Source organism: Protopterus annectens, chromosome 1.part2 (assembly GCF_019279795.1).
Source record: "Protopterus annectens isolate FY-2018-M chromosome 1.part2, PAN1.0, whole genome shotgun sequence".
Taxonomy (NCBI): domain Eukaryota; kingdom Metazoa; phylum Chordata; order Ceratodontiformes; family Protopteridae; genus Protopterus; species Protopterus annectens.
The window spans coordinates 1037430316-1037444738 of NC_056727.1; positions in this window are offsets into that span (position 1 = coordinate 1037430316).

Consider the following 14423-nt stretch of genomic DNA (forward strand, 5'->3'; position numbering starts at 1 on the left):
GATATAAAAATTAGAAAGACTATAGAATTAACATATAAAAGGGGAGTATTTAAGACTGAAATTGATCATGTTGTTTAGTCTAAATACATGAAAGAAATAAGGTTTTCAGATCATAGAGCAGTATGGACTAGAATAGGGGGTGATAGTGAAATAAAGGAGGGGAAAGGATAACTAGATTAACTGCAGAGTTTAATAAAGAGGAAGAAATGATAAGACAGAAAGAAACATTATGGGAAAATCATATGACAACAAGTCAAATTAAAAAAAAATACTTGATGGGTAATATATAAGCAGAAGGAATAAAATATATATTTATAAGTGGAAAGAAAAATAAAAAAAGATGAAAAATAAAGACATTTTATGGAATTATAGGAAAGAGTTACAACAAAGGGGTGACAAAATAAGGGAAAACGAAAAAAAAAACAGATGTATGAAAAGAATAGAGAAAAGTAAAAATGATCTTACTTAGACAAAGTTTTTTTTCTGAATGGAAAAGAAGAGGAGGTTCTCCTTATTTCAGAAAATAAGTAAAATGAGAAAAGAAAGGATTGATGCTATCTTAGATGACAAACAAGACACAAAATGCAAACAAGAAGACATTATGGAGGTAGTAGAAAAAGTTGCTGAGAAAGTGTATGACAAAGAGAAGACAGATGGGTAAAAAAAATTTAAGGTGAAAAAATATTTTAAAAATATTTTTTTTCAAAAATTATATAAAAATAGAAGAAACAGAGAAGGTGATAAAACAAGGTAAGAATGAATCTGCATCAGGATCAGATAGTATTACATATGAGCATTATAAGAAAATTAATTTAGATTAAAGAGATTTAAAAACATTAAATAAATGGATAAAGAAAGTTGTAAATGGAGAAGAGATATATGGTGGAGTGGTACAATTTGTATGGAAAAAAGATGAAAAATAAGATATTAAAAATGGAGGGAGATAACTCTAGGGAATACTGACTATAAAATATTTAAGAAAATGCTATAGAAAAGGATGAAGAAAGTATTTGATGTGGTAGTAGAAGAAGGAACCTATGGTACAAAAGGAAGAGAGCTGAAAGAAATATAAATTATCCTGACAGAAAATAAAGAACTAAGACTTTTTTGCAAGTGATGTAACTAAATTCATTGATAATGTGGGCCATGAAGCAATGTGGCAGATTTTGAGGCATATAACACAGAAGAAAAATAGTGACGTGATAAAGAAATCTTATGAAAATTCATGGGTGCAAGTTATTATAAATAGATAGATGGGGAAAATTAATATTGAAACAGCAGTAAAACAGGGATGCCCAATGAGTTGTACTTATTTGTGTTAGTAATGAATATAGGAGTAGAAACCTGTATGTATGAAATAAGGGAAGCAAGATGTGAGACAGAAAGAAATGTTACATTACCAATATGCATGACATATGCAGATAATTTAGTTCTAATAACACAAATCAAGGAATGGATAAGTGAGGTTGTAATAGGAATCAAAAATCTGTTTAAAAATCTAGTATGCAGTTAAACGAAATGAAAGGGATTTGGTATGAAAACAAATAAATTGAGTTTATTTCTCAAGAAAGGTAGTAAAGATTTTAGAAGTGAGATTTTGATGAGTATAAAAGTATAATAATTCATTAGAGGGGGATACTGGAATAAATAAAAAAGTATTTATTATTTTAGAAAACACATGTATGTTGAATACTTATAGATGGCAAAGATTTAAATGTATAATTATGAATATGATAATATATGGCATGATGAAGAATAGAAAATTATTTATAAATGTAATAAAGTACTATTTTTGACAATATGGGTGCTGTAGAAAAAAAGATGAGAGACTTAGTTTATAGTAAGAAAATGGAAGAGGATGTATTAGCTAATACAAGAAGATGGATGGAGAAGAAAGGGAGAGGAGAGGGGATAGAGGTAAATATAAATAAAAATAGTAAAATAAATAGAATTGTTTAGATTAGTTATTTTTTTTAATAACTTGTAAATAATTTTAAAAATGAATACAAAAGAAAACAATGAGCATGTAAATAATTTAAAGATTTTATATGGTATAAAATTAATGTAAATATTAAAGCATTCTTACTCTTTCATCTTGCTGTTTTGCATCATAACCTGCAGGTTGTAGTGGAAAACTGTCACTGGCTTGTTTCTGAGAAATCCAAGATGGAAGATTGTCATGAGAGATGGAGCAGTGTGTGTTTTGGAAGAAGCAAATTTAGAGGTTTACTAAAGCTATTGGAACTGAGAAAATTACTGCAACAGAGTTAGAAGGAGGAGTATTACCAACACAGACTTTATTGAATTTGATATAGAAGGTAAACCAGAAAATGGTGCAGAGGCAAACTGGTGTGAGGTAGTTGATTGAGTTATTAAAGCAAAAGAAGTGACAATTTCAACCCAAAGAGGATATGAAAGAAGAGAAAACACTGTTGTCTCTTTGGCTAGTGGAGTAACTAGCTTTAAAGGCATACATCTGCAACATTGTATGAAAAATTCTTATGTTGATGGTGTAAAAACTGAGAGAACAAGCAGCAGTGGTAACAGAAAGAAGTATACAGCAACAGACTATCCCCAGGATTCACGAAGCCTCCGTGTAAGAGTTATAACTCTTACACGGAGGCTGCAGTTAAATGGAGTGATGTCAGCATGCTTTGCATATTCATGAGAGCATGCTGAATCACACCTAAGTCTAACATGGTCTGTGTAAGACAGTAGGGGGCGTGTCCGTAGGCTGAGCCCTGCAAGCGGACATGCCCCCAGAAGTGTAAAACTGCCCAAAGTAAACACCCACAACAGAGTCCACGGAAATGTGAATAAACACAACACAACATATGCCCCCACAGACTATGAACATAAAATATATATAAATGAACATGTTATAAATTGTAAAGATGTTTAACCGTGAGTGCGCTCGTTTGCGCGGGCGTGCCCGTAGCGCAGCTACAGTTAGCAGTCAGTGGGAAAGCATATAAGAACTAAATATGCAAAAGAAGCCAGGAAGCAATAGCGTAGCGGTAGAGATGTTAGCTAAAGAGCAGGCATTCATGGTTCGAGCCCCCACAACACCATTTTTTTTTTTTCAAAATAAGCAGGAAACAAGTCCCTGACAAATATATACACATAAAACCCCAATATATGTAAAATGTAATGAAATAGCCCATTTATATTGAAGACATGTGAGGTAAAAAAAGAAGAAAAAATGCCAGATGTGCTCAATAGCTGAGCTACAGTTTAACAGAGTGAGTGCATGTGCCCGTAGATGAGCAGTGGTTTAACTGGCGCAAAATGAGAGCCCGTAGCTGAGCAGGGGTTTAACACACTAAATCTATGTGCCCCTAACTGAGCTGAGTGTAATACGCTTGCCGATAGCCAAATGAGGCTTAAAGCAGCGTACCCCATTTGCGCGGAGCTGCGCGCCGCGCAAACAAGCTAACCGACGGGCAACGTTGAGCAAGCCGTATCAAAACTGCCTTTACACAGGCACACACCTCAGCATGTCTAGACAGTCATGAAAAATAAAAAGCAGTGGCCAGGTTCGAACCCAGAATACTATACACCATAGTCAAGGTACAGAACCACTAAGCCATGACAGCAGTACCTGTAAATGCAATAATAGCTAATATATAGGACTGAATACAAACTAGAGCATGACAATGCAGGTTTACTGAAGTTGATACAATTCCAAAATGGCCAATCACAGATATGTGCAGGAAAAACGGACTATATAAGCCCCATAGGTGGGAATACACATCATAAACGATTGTAGAACTGACCTGCAGGCAGAATGACAGGAGTAGGAGAGGGTAGTCGCTTTCGAGCACAGAGGTGGGGTGTTGAGGAGTCCAGGTACGTGGTCTGGCTCCTAGTCCATAATCATGAGGCCCGACTCATGCAGGGCCAGGTCCTCTGAGGAGCATACAGGGCTGAGGCGTGGGACTGGTTGGCTCATGATCTCACCAGTGCCACAGGGATTCCAAGGACTGGTGAGCAGGTCCATCACCACCATGCGGACCTGAAGAGACGCAAGCAGGACCAACTGAACCTTTGGATCCAGGAGGCCCGGCAAACACCCAACGCCCCACTACTGAGTAAGTAACATTTAATTATGTATGCAAGAAATGAAACTAGCTGATATTATGGAGATGTGTATTCCAATATTACTTCATTTATATTACAGCTGCAGGTGTCCGTTCTGTGAACCGCAGAGCCTATGGCGATAGGCTGGTGTGGTTGCGCCACCAGGCAGGTCAGTAATCCACTACCAGTAACTGTAAAGAAATATAAAAGTATGACAGTCAGCAAAAGAGTGCAGTGTAGTCAGTAAGGAATAAAATCTGCAAGTAACAGTGTGAAAGTGTATGGAGGTAATGCTTGATTACAAAAGTGTGTTTCAGCCTGTAAGTTTAACCTAAACATGAAACTGTCCAACATATATTCTGAAATAAAAATGCCCTGCCTGTAAGAAAATAGTACACAACCTGCAGCAGGCTGAAAAGTATAGCTGCAGAAGATGATGAAATCACATGTGTGAAATATATCCCTGTGGAAATACTGAAACATGACAGAAGTGAGACTGCTGGAAAGGATTGTAATAACTACTGGTAAAACATGTCAATAAAGCCTAGAAGTACCATCCTGAATAGTAAAATGAAAGCAAGTGAGAGAGTGTGAGAAAGTGTCATGAATCCAGCAATACAGTAGTAATAACCCCTGAATAAAGTATACTGCAGTCAAGACAGAATGAAATTCATGTGAGATTCAAAACCAAACAGCAAAATCTGTTCAAAGTGTTGCTGCATCTGGAATGTGTATCCCAAAATCTGGATATGTTGCTCTCAGTCTGCAATATGCAGATAGGATGTTTGTCTGATATACCAAACATCCACACTTGTCTGCAGCTATATAAAGCAAATGTAGCAGGATGATGTAGCTGAACAAAGCTAGATATGAATGTGTATGAAGAACCATAAAATGTATATTGATGTTGCAGTAACAGTCCTATCACCAAGTTGAAATAGTTATCATATAGGAAACTGTAGTTAGAACAGTAGTGTGTATATAACTGTAGCTATTAGAAAAGTACAGCATATGTATTGTTATTCGAAGGTGTTAATATTACTTTCTTCACCCCACCCTATAACCACATATGACCCATTCCACGTGAAAATGGTATGTGCAATCACAATTAACACCCCTGGACGTTTGTCCTGTTGGGTCATATATATTTGCATGCCTGTTGATGCATCTGCCCTGTTCATACATCCAAACCTGATGGCCTGTTGCCATCAATTAACCCTGCATGTTGTTGGACTGTGTATTTCTGTTCAAATTATGCATGTGTTATGCACGCTGTTCAATGGTGTGAATATCTGGGTGTTTGGTTAATGGGAATACTAATGCATGCTGTTACAACTAATTGTGAATGGTATTATATGTCACTAACCCAAACTGTCATGACATAATGCAAAACATAGTACGACAGGGAAGGCGGGTTCCAGCGGACCCACCTCTCCCACCTCAGCTGACGAGTGCACCTGGCACTAGTGCCGAGTCCGGACCCTCCTCCGGTGGCCCTGTGCCACCTGTGGGTGGAAGCGCTGCAGGGGATGGGGCTCACCCCCCCTCTGCAAGTGTGGCCAGAGGAGGACCACCACTCACCCTCTGTAGCGTCCAAACTGTGGTGCGTAGGGAGATTCGGGACTTTGTTCTCGAGCCCCTACGCCAGCTCGAGGCACGGGTGGCAAAACTAATGGGCATGCCTGTTGCCCCGCCTACACAGCCCCCAGCACAGCCCCGTCCTGAGCAGTGAAGGAACAGTGGCAACTGCCTATGGGTGGGGTTATCAGTTCCACTGTTGCCGTCTGTGGGCTCATGGGCTCTGGATATCCAAACCTCCGTCCTCGTCAATTGCATAACCCCCACACACGTGTCGTACACCGCCCCTGTATGCGTCTTGTTTGTCTTGTCTGTTTACCTACCCAACCTACCTCCCCAGCTGTACCGACTTCCTTCACCTGACATACCACTCTCACCTGAAAAAAAAAAAAAAAAAGGGCACTCTGTACCCACAAAAGAATTATGCTCCATACATAGCTGCCCATTCCGCACACATGTCTACTAGACATGGAACCTATCAATTACAATTGGCTGTACAACAAGTATTATTGTTGTCCTGACACCTCTCTCAGGGGTGGAAGGTTTCAAATGTCACACCAAATTACATACATATGCACAGCTGTTGCTGATGAAGAAATGGGCAGCTATGGGCCTTACCTACATCCCTCCTGCACATCCCAAGCTTGTTTCCCTACTGTCTTACCCTCTTTGTGACCCCTTTTTCACCACTTTCCTGTCTCCCCATTTTCTTTTCTTTCAAAGAAAATAGCGCGGGCGTGCGCAAGAGTAATCACGTTTAAGCGGTTGTAAGCGGGTGTGCATGGAGCTAACCACCAGTGCGCATGCGTGTGCTCCACGCAAACCAGCGTTAACCTGGTTACAACTGCTTAAAAGTGCCTTAGTCACTTTGATTGACAGGTCCTGTACTCAGCTCAAAAGCAAAATAAAATCCCACTCTGAGTCCCGAACCCAGGACCTTGGAAACAGTAGTCTGCATGACTTACCACTAAGCCATGACTCTTATACAAGAACATTGTGCTAAAATAAATATATCATGTAATAGTAGGAATGAATGTAAAGGGAATATAGATTTGTAGTACACAAAGCATGCCATTTAGAATTACTATCAAAACTAGTGGATTTCCATAATAGTAGTGTGTGAACAGAAACAGCCATGCTAGTTGGAAGCTAGTAGGTAATAATGTCACTATAGCACCTTGCAAGCCACACACATACTCACAGCAGGATAAGCACTGCCCATACCCCACAACCTCTTACAGGAACACATCTGGACCAAGTAATAAAATATGTGGAGCAAAGACCCAAAACCAGGGACACATTACAAATAATGTTACAACAAACACAGACAGTTCAGAGAGTAACAGGGTCTGCACTTTGTGGGATGTTTGGAAGGGTATGCAGTCTGAAACTTGAATGTTTGTCACCATATTCTGACTTGAGCCCAGAGTGACTTGCCAGAAAAAGGTGTGCATGAGATATTGACCAAAATATGAGGCAGAAATGTGGACAACCTGCAAATATCTGTACACATGACGGGTCTGACACCACCATATTTGAATAGTTAAGAGCCTAGACATAGCAACAGTGAATGACTTACAGGGATGCCCCACAAACCCCATGTGAAATGTACAAACAGTAGGCAGAAAGGTGTAACACATGCAATGGTAACTATGGAGTCCTGAAAGTATTCATCACTTGCATGGCAGAAAAAGTGTAGTAATACATATTCTCATGCTAACCTACAGTCACAACTGCAGCATACCAGACATTTTAATGGGTGTACCCCACTGATATGTACCATTGCATGAGGCACATAACAGATGAACCTGAAAGTCTCTGGAGCCTGCTCAGCAGCATACACAAATACCCTAGTAGATGTCAAGGCCCACACCATGGCCAGACCACACTGCATGCTGTAACACCCTAGCAGATATAGCAAGCATTCCAAGGTGTGAATGTACATGGAAAATAGGAACGCTACAGCAGCACACTACAGTCAAGACACATAGCAGGCATACAAGTAGTGACTGTAAAGGGCAACTATTGAAGCCTTAGCAAAAAAAAGCAAGCAAAAGTGAAAGGAAAGTACACACACACACATTAACAGTAGTAGTAGTTGTAGGTGTCAGTGTACATACACAGTTAGTACAGGAAACTGGAGAAATGAATGGAGGAATGTTAATCTACAACACACCTGGAAATATGAGAGAGATACCAACCTTTACACTCACAGAACATTGTCCACAGCATAACAGCATGGTCCCTGCCCTTAAAATCTGAAAGGGCTACGCCTATCTCACATACCTTTTTATAGCACTGTTCTGAAATCACAATGAGAACTGCAATCAGTACACAACTGGCTGCATGCAATTAGCAAATGCTGGCTAACAACTGGTGCAGAGGCCATCACATGGGCATATGCAGATACCTACAAAAGTATGCTTTACTCCCAGTCCACACATGCAATACTTTCATTGCACCCTGAGAAGGACGTGAGAGACAGACAGAGAGAGAGAGAGAGAGAGAGAGAGACAGAGACAGAGAAAACTGCAATTAAGCAGACACAAACAAATTGTTCAGCAACAGCTACCTGAAAGCTGACAACTGGGAAGTGGAGCAGCAGGACAGAGAACCAGACGGCAACACAAGCAGCTGTGACAAACACAGGTAATGTAAAGTAATACTATAAAGGTCTACATACTGTGAACCCTCCATATGTGTCATTGGTCTGTATCCATATGTATATGAAGATGTGTAAAGGGCAGGGGACATACAGCAACTATCAGTGAAGGCTGTACATACATTTGTATGTGAGAGCATCTATGTGCACATATCAATGTTGGTTGATTGTAGGTTGTAGTGCCATGTACAAAGTAGGTTTCACAGTTATGTATGTTTAGCAGTATGTTAGTGTGTGTATACAGTATGGTCGACAAATATGTTGATATACCTGTCTAACATATGGATACGTATGTATGTCAACATATGTATGTGTATATATATATATATATATATATATATATATATATATATATATATATATGATATGCATATATGTATACATACATAGAGAGAGAGATGTAGGAATACATAGACAGATGTAGATAGAATATTGTACAAACATATCTATGTAATGCACACATACAGATATAGATATATGTAGATACATATACATAGACAGACTGATCTGACTATCTACAGGTATGACTGTATATGACGACCTGCAACACAGCCTGTCCCACCCCCTCTGTCACTCACACCCCCTCTGTGCCCCCCCTCCACATCTATAGCAATATATGTACATCAATATATATATGTTTATATGTATATGGACGGTTTCCTATGAAACCATCGAATTTACACTACATCGAGAATGACTACATCGAGACTAGACCATCAAAAGTACATAACAGCGAAAACAGAAATCGTCGACATTTAAAACATCGACTACATGGAAAGTGCAGAACATACAGGAGAGAAGTTATAAATACAGTTATACTACACTACATAGCATACACACTAACCCTGACCCAAACCCTAACCCTAAGGTCCGACACTATCACACACTTCGCCTACCTGCACCCTAACCCTAACTCACTTACCCACCCCTAGCCCAAGCTCCGACACTAACGCACACTTCACCTACCTGCACCTAACCCTAACTCACTTACCCACCCCTAGCCCAAGCTCCGACACTAACGCACACTTCACCTACCTGCACCCTAACCCTAACTCACTTACCCACCCCTAGCCCAAGCTCCGACACTAACGCACACTTCACCTACCTGCACCCTAACCTTAACTCACTTACCCACCCCTAGCCCAAGCTCCGACACTAACGCACACTTCACCTACCTGCACCCTAACCCTAACTCACTTACCCACCCCTAGCCCAAGCTCCGACACTAACGCACACTTCACCTACCTGCACCCTAACCCTAACTCACTTACCCACCCCTAGCCCAAGCTCCGACACTAACGCACACTTCACCACAAGTGCTGTGACATGTCATTTTCGATGCTTTGGAAGTCGACGATTCCCGTTTTTGATGGTTTGCAATTTCAATTTCGAAGTCCCGATCTTCTCATTTTCGATGTAGTGTAAATTCGATGGTTTCATAGGAAACCATATGGACATATATATATATATATATATATATATATATATATATATATATATATATATATATATATATATACATATAGATATATCTATATACATATATATATATATATATATATATATATATATATATATATATATATATATAGAGAGAGAGAGAGAGAGATGTATATAAATTCTGAGTGAGGCACATGTGTACAGATGTATTGCAACAGGTGCCTGGTGACAAAGGCATGGAGTGAACATCAGTGTCAAAACCGGAGTACCATACCACATTCCAGATCACCTACACCAGTAACCACCAGATATGTGATTGGCTGCCCACCACTGCATGTGTCAGGGGTGAACAGGGTCATAAATGTGTACAATAGTGGCCCCGATGATATTCACAGTGGCACACTATCCCTGGAATACCTGCACATGGTATGTGTCAGCGGACATGGTGTGTCAGCTATGGACATGTAGGTCGGTGTACCCTCCACACCACATAATGGATGCCATGGTATGGACCTCACATGACAGCTACAGATATGGAGAAGGACACAGTGACATGTACAACACTGTGACAATGCACTCAAACACATTACCAATGCACAGTGACTGACAACACCACAGAGTACACATATGCTACCCACATAGAGGTTACCACTCCCGGATTTACATATGTAAGTCACACCCATGACAGATGTCCAACAACCATAGTAACACTTCACACCATCCACAACCTAAATGTCTGCTGTGTGTCGTCTTTGCCACTGCAATAGAGTGCACATGTGGAGGTAAGAGTTCCTACCCACAGATAAGACATACCCTGCAATAAACCACACAGTGTTAAGAAGCAAGACTCCCCATGAGTACATGTCACACATACCCCTGCTGAATGTTAGTAAGATAGGTAATATGCCATATGAGTCACCCTGTGTAACTGTGTGACAGCAGCAGGTACCATCACACCACATGTGTCACAATGGTCAGGGTAGCAGAACAGTACACTGCTGTAGTCCCAGGGGCAATAGCATATTGTATAGTATTGTATTGTAATGTAATGTATTGTGTTGTATTGTATTGGTATGTTGAGGTGCCTCCTTCGTGGAGTGGAACCACTGCTGCTGTGCGCCAGTGTACAGGTACATATCCTGTAGTCGGGCTAGTGTTACATAGCACTTCTATATGTGTGTTTAGCTCCTGTCAGAGTTTATGTAGCATGCGACTGGGGATACCATCAGGTCCCATTCATGTTGTGTATTCTGCTGTCCTGAGGGTGGCTCTCACCTGGACATCTGTGATGACAGGGAGGTTACAGTCAGCTGGGATAACTATGTCTTATTTTGGGGAGAGGCGGGTGACACCTGCACTGAACCTGTCTGCCACAATGTTGTCAATATATGTGGTGTCAGTGAAATATTTGTTGTTGTGTACTAACTATGGGCATAGAGGATGGATCCTGACCAGGTTGCTAACATAACTGAAGAAGGCCTTCTGGTTATCTGTAGTGTCCCTCTTGATTTCCCTCTCAAAGTTGCCCATGGATTTTGTATGATGGAAAATAGATCCTTACTAGTGCTGCTCAGACATGCCCTCCCTTTATGGAATTATGCTCTGTCTTGCAGTAGCTTCCATCTTCTGTAATACAATCTGTCTATGGCTGAGGTCCACCAGACAGGATGCTGTCCCTTTGTGGAGAGTGTCTTGGTCATATATGGGATTGCATGATCCATGCATTCTCGGAGATGTCTGTAGAAAGCAATTGTGTAGGGGTCAGCATTGTGGGTTGTATCTGCCACTGGCCCAGTGGGCTGAAAGGATACCATGTCACTGTTACAAAGTGTAAAGTTTGTATCTGTAATGTTATGCACTATAGTCGTTTGTGCTGGTGGTGGAGGTGGGGTATGTATATCCAGGGCAATCAGTGTGTGGTCAGCTCACAGTAGTTGATGATGTAGGCCATACAGTACCTAGATACAAACCCCCAGAGTGAGGAGGTGCTCTTGACCTGAATCAGTGTTCTGACTGCTAGGGTTTGGTAGTATGTCGTATGGAGTGTGCCAGGTACTGTTGCACAGTTGCTGGCTGAGCACTGATACCTGGCCATCTACATGTGTATCCACCAATAGACAGACAGATGCTACATATGTAAGATATGTTGTATCATAACAGTCAAGTAGCATGTGTAGTATGTTGACATAAAGAACGCATTAGCCAGGCACGTTATTGATCATCCTGGTCACACTTTTCATTTTGCTGTTTTAAAACAAGTAGCAATAGATCTAAATAGTGGGCCATGGTAGGTAAATCTGGAAAGGGAAGAGTTAATTTGGCAGGTTAGAACGGGAGCGTACATTTATCCTGGCCTAAACGACGCTGTTTCTCTGTCCTGTATTCTTAAAATTATGGCCATGAAGAGATAACACATTTATTTGGGTTAGATAGTTAACCTTATGTATCATGGGATGTTTTCAGACTTTCTAATAAGTAAATCCATTTACTTATTATATAGCACAGTCACAATCTTTGTGGGCAGTGAGTGGGGGGGGGGAGACTAAGCTAGCTGTGTCCCAGGGTGTCATACTAGTATTACTAGTAAGCACATATGCACTAAATAATAATTGCTGCGTTTGGGTTTTTTGCTTATTGGGGAAATAGGGGTGGTTTGGTCTCCCCTTGCACGGTTATAGGAGCCTGTGATCACTTTACTACACACACTGGTTTGCACAACTGAAACTTTAGTAGAAATAACTTTGAAGTTTTAAAGTGGTTGGACTATTTGTATACTATTCAATCAACAACCAAAATAGTTTTAATAATATGTATGCAATGATTATTTTTAAAGAGTGTTTTTAAACAATGCGTTTTTAATATGAGTGCTTTCAGTTACATAAAAAACTGTTTTTATTTGTAATGCATACAAATGGTTAAAAGGAATTTTTTAATTGAAGGTGTAAATTAATTAAAACTTGATTAATTGGGAGGGACAAGTGTATTTAAACTCCCTACCACTTTTTAGTAACTGTTTTGTCTGAGGAAGGTGGGTTATTAACCTACCGAAAGTTCTTGTTTAATAAAGTGCTAACATAACAGCTTTTACAGCTATCAATTGGTTATTGGATTTATTTTATCACGCCTGTTGCAGCTTCCATCGGGGTTTTTCATTTCACAAGTTTGTTTGGCAGTTTTCGTGTAATGTGTAGTATGTGTGCCAAATTCTGCTGACATATATTGCTGATACCAGGTTATTTTCTTTCTCAGGTACATGGCCCACCCGCGGAATCCCACCTACTCCACAGCTGAGGATGAGGAGATACACCAGAGCCTGGTGCGGGATTATGCAATACTCTTTTTCTGCACCAGCCAGAATCAGCAGGAGTGGGCTGCACTGTGGCAAGACCTTGTCCGTCGGATTAATGACATAGGCACACATAATAGGACATATGAGCAGGTATGACATCACTGCATTGATTTAATCAGACATGTCCGTCAGCGTGCATCGGATATCCACAGGCAACAGGTTGCCACAGGTGGTGGGGTGGCTACACATCCCCCACTCACCAGACTGGAGGGACTACTCATAAGTGTAGTGGCTCCAGTCTGCCAGCAACAACAACAGCAGCAGACATGCATTATGATGGAGGCTGGAGCCACGCAGCAGCAAGACACTGAACGTGCAGGTAATATGCCATATGTATGGTTGAGTGTTGTGTACACTGGTAGTTAATGCATGTGTGAGGTGTGTCCTTGGTTTGTAGCTGTCACCATAGTATTTAATGTGCAAGTGTGATATCCTCAATATTAGCAGCTGACCTGTGAAAGGCGACTGTTGTACTACTGACCTGTATCATACTCAGTAACAATGGCACAGTTGTGCCCACTGACATTAGTTTCTTCACGTCTGCAGGACCCTCTGGTATAACAGCAATGCAGCCTATCCATGCTGGTGAGTGTGTATTAACAATTCCTGTAATAGTGTTGATAGTAATAGTACTATTTGGCTCACTTAGTAGTGCTCTTTGTATGCATGAAGGTGTGTCTGTGTCTGTGTGTTGATATCACGCATACCGAGTACTGTACAATTGTGTGAAACTATGCGCATGTGTGCATGTGTGCATGTATGCACGTGTGCATGTGTGCATGTGTGCACCTGTGCATGTGTGCATGTGTGCAACTGTGCATGTGTGCATGTGTGCACGTGTACATGTGTGCACCTGTGCATGTGTGCATGTGTGCATGTGTGCATGTGTGCACCTGTCCATGTGTGCACCTGTGCATGTGCGCATGTGTGCACCTGTGCATGTGTGCATGTGTGCATCACTGGTAATGTGTAGACATTGTAAACTGTGTTTCCTGTTTCCCTCCTACAGGTTCTGTTGCTGCTCTGGTGTCATGTAGCAGGGAACCTGAATCAGGTGCCGTGGGTACTGATAATGATGACATCTGTGTAATGGCACAGGAAAGTATGCCAGGGTCTGCCATTGGTCAGCCGATTGACAGTACACAGCTGTCAATCCCATCAATGCGCACAGTTATCCTGCCAATACACCCTTTGTCACCAATGTCCCTAGGTGATGGACAGCATACAGTGGGCATTGACCAGGGTAATGTGGTATCTGTGGCACATGCCTCCCCACACAGCAGCCATGGCCATGGCCCAGAGATGGTACCACAC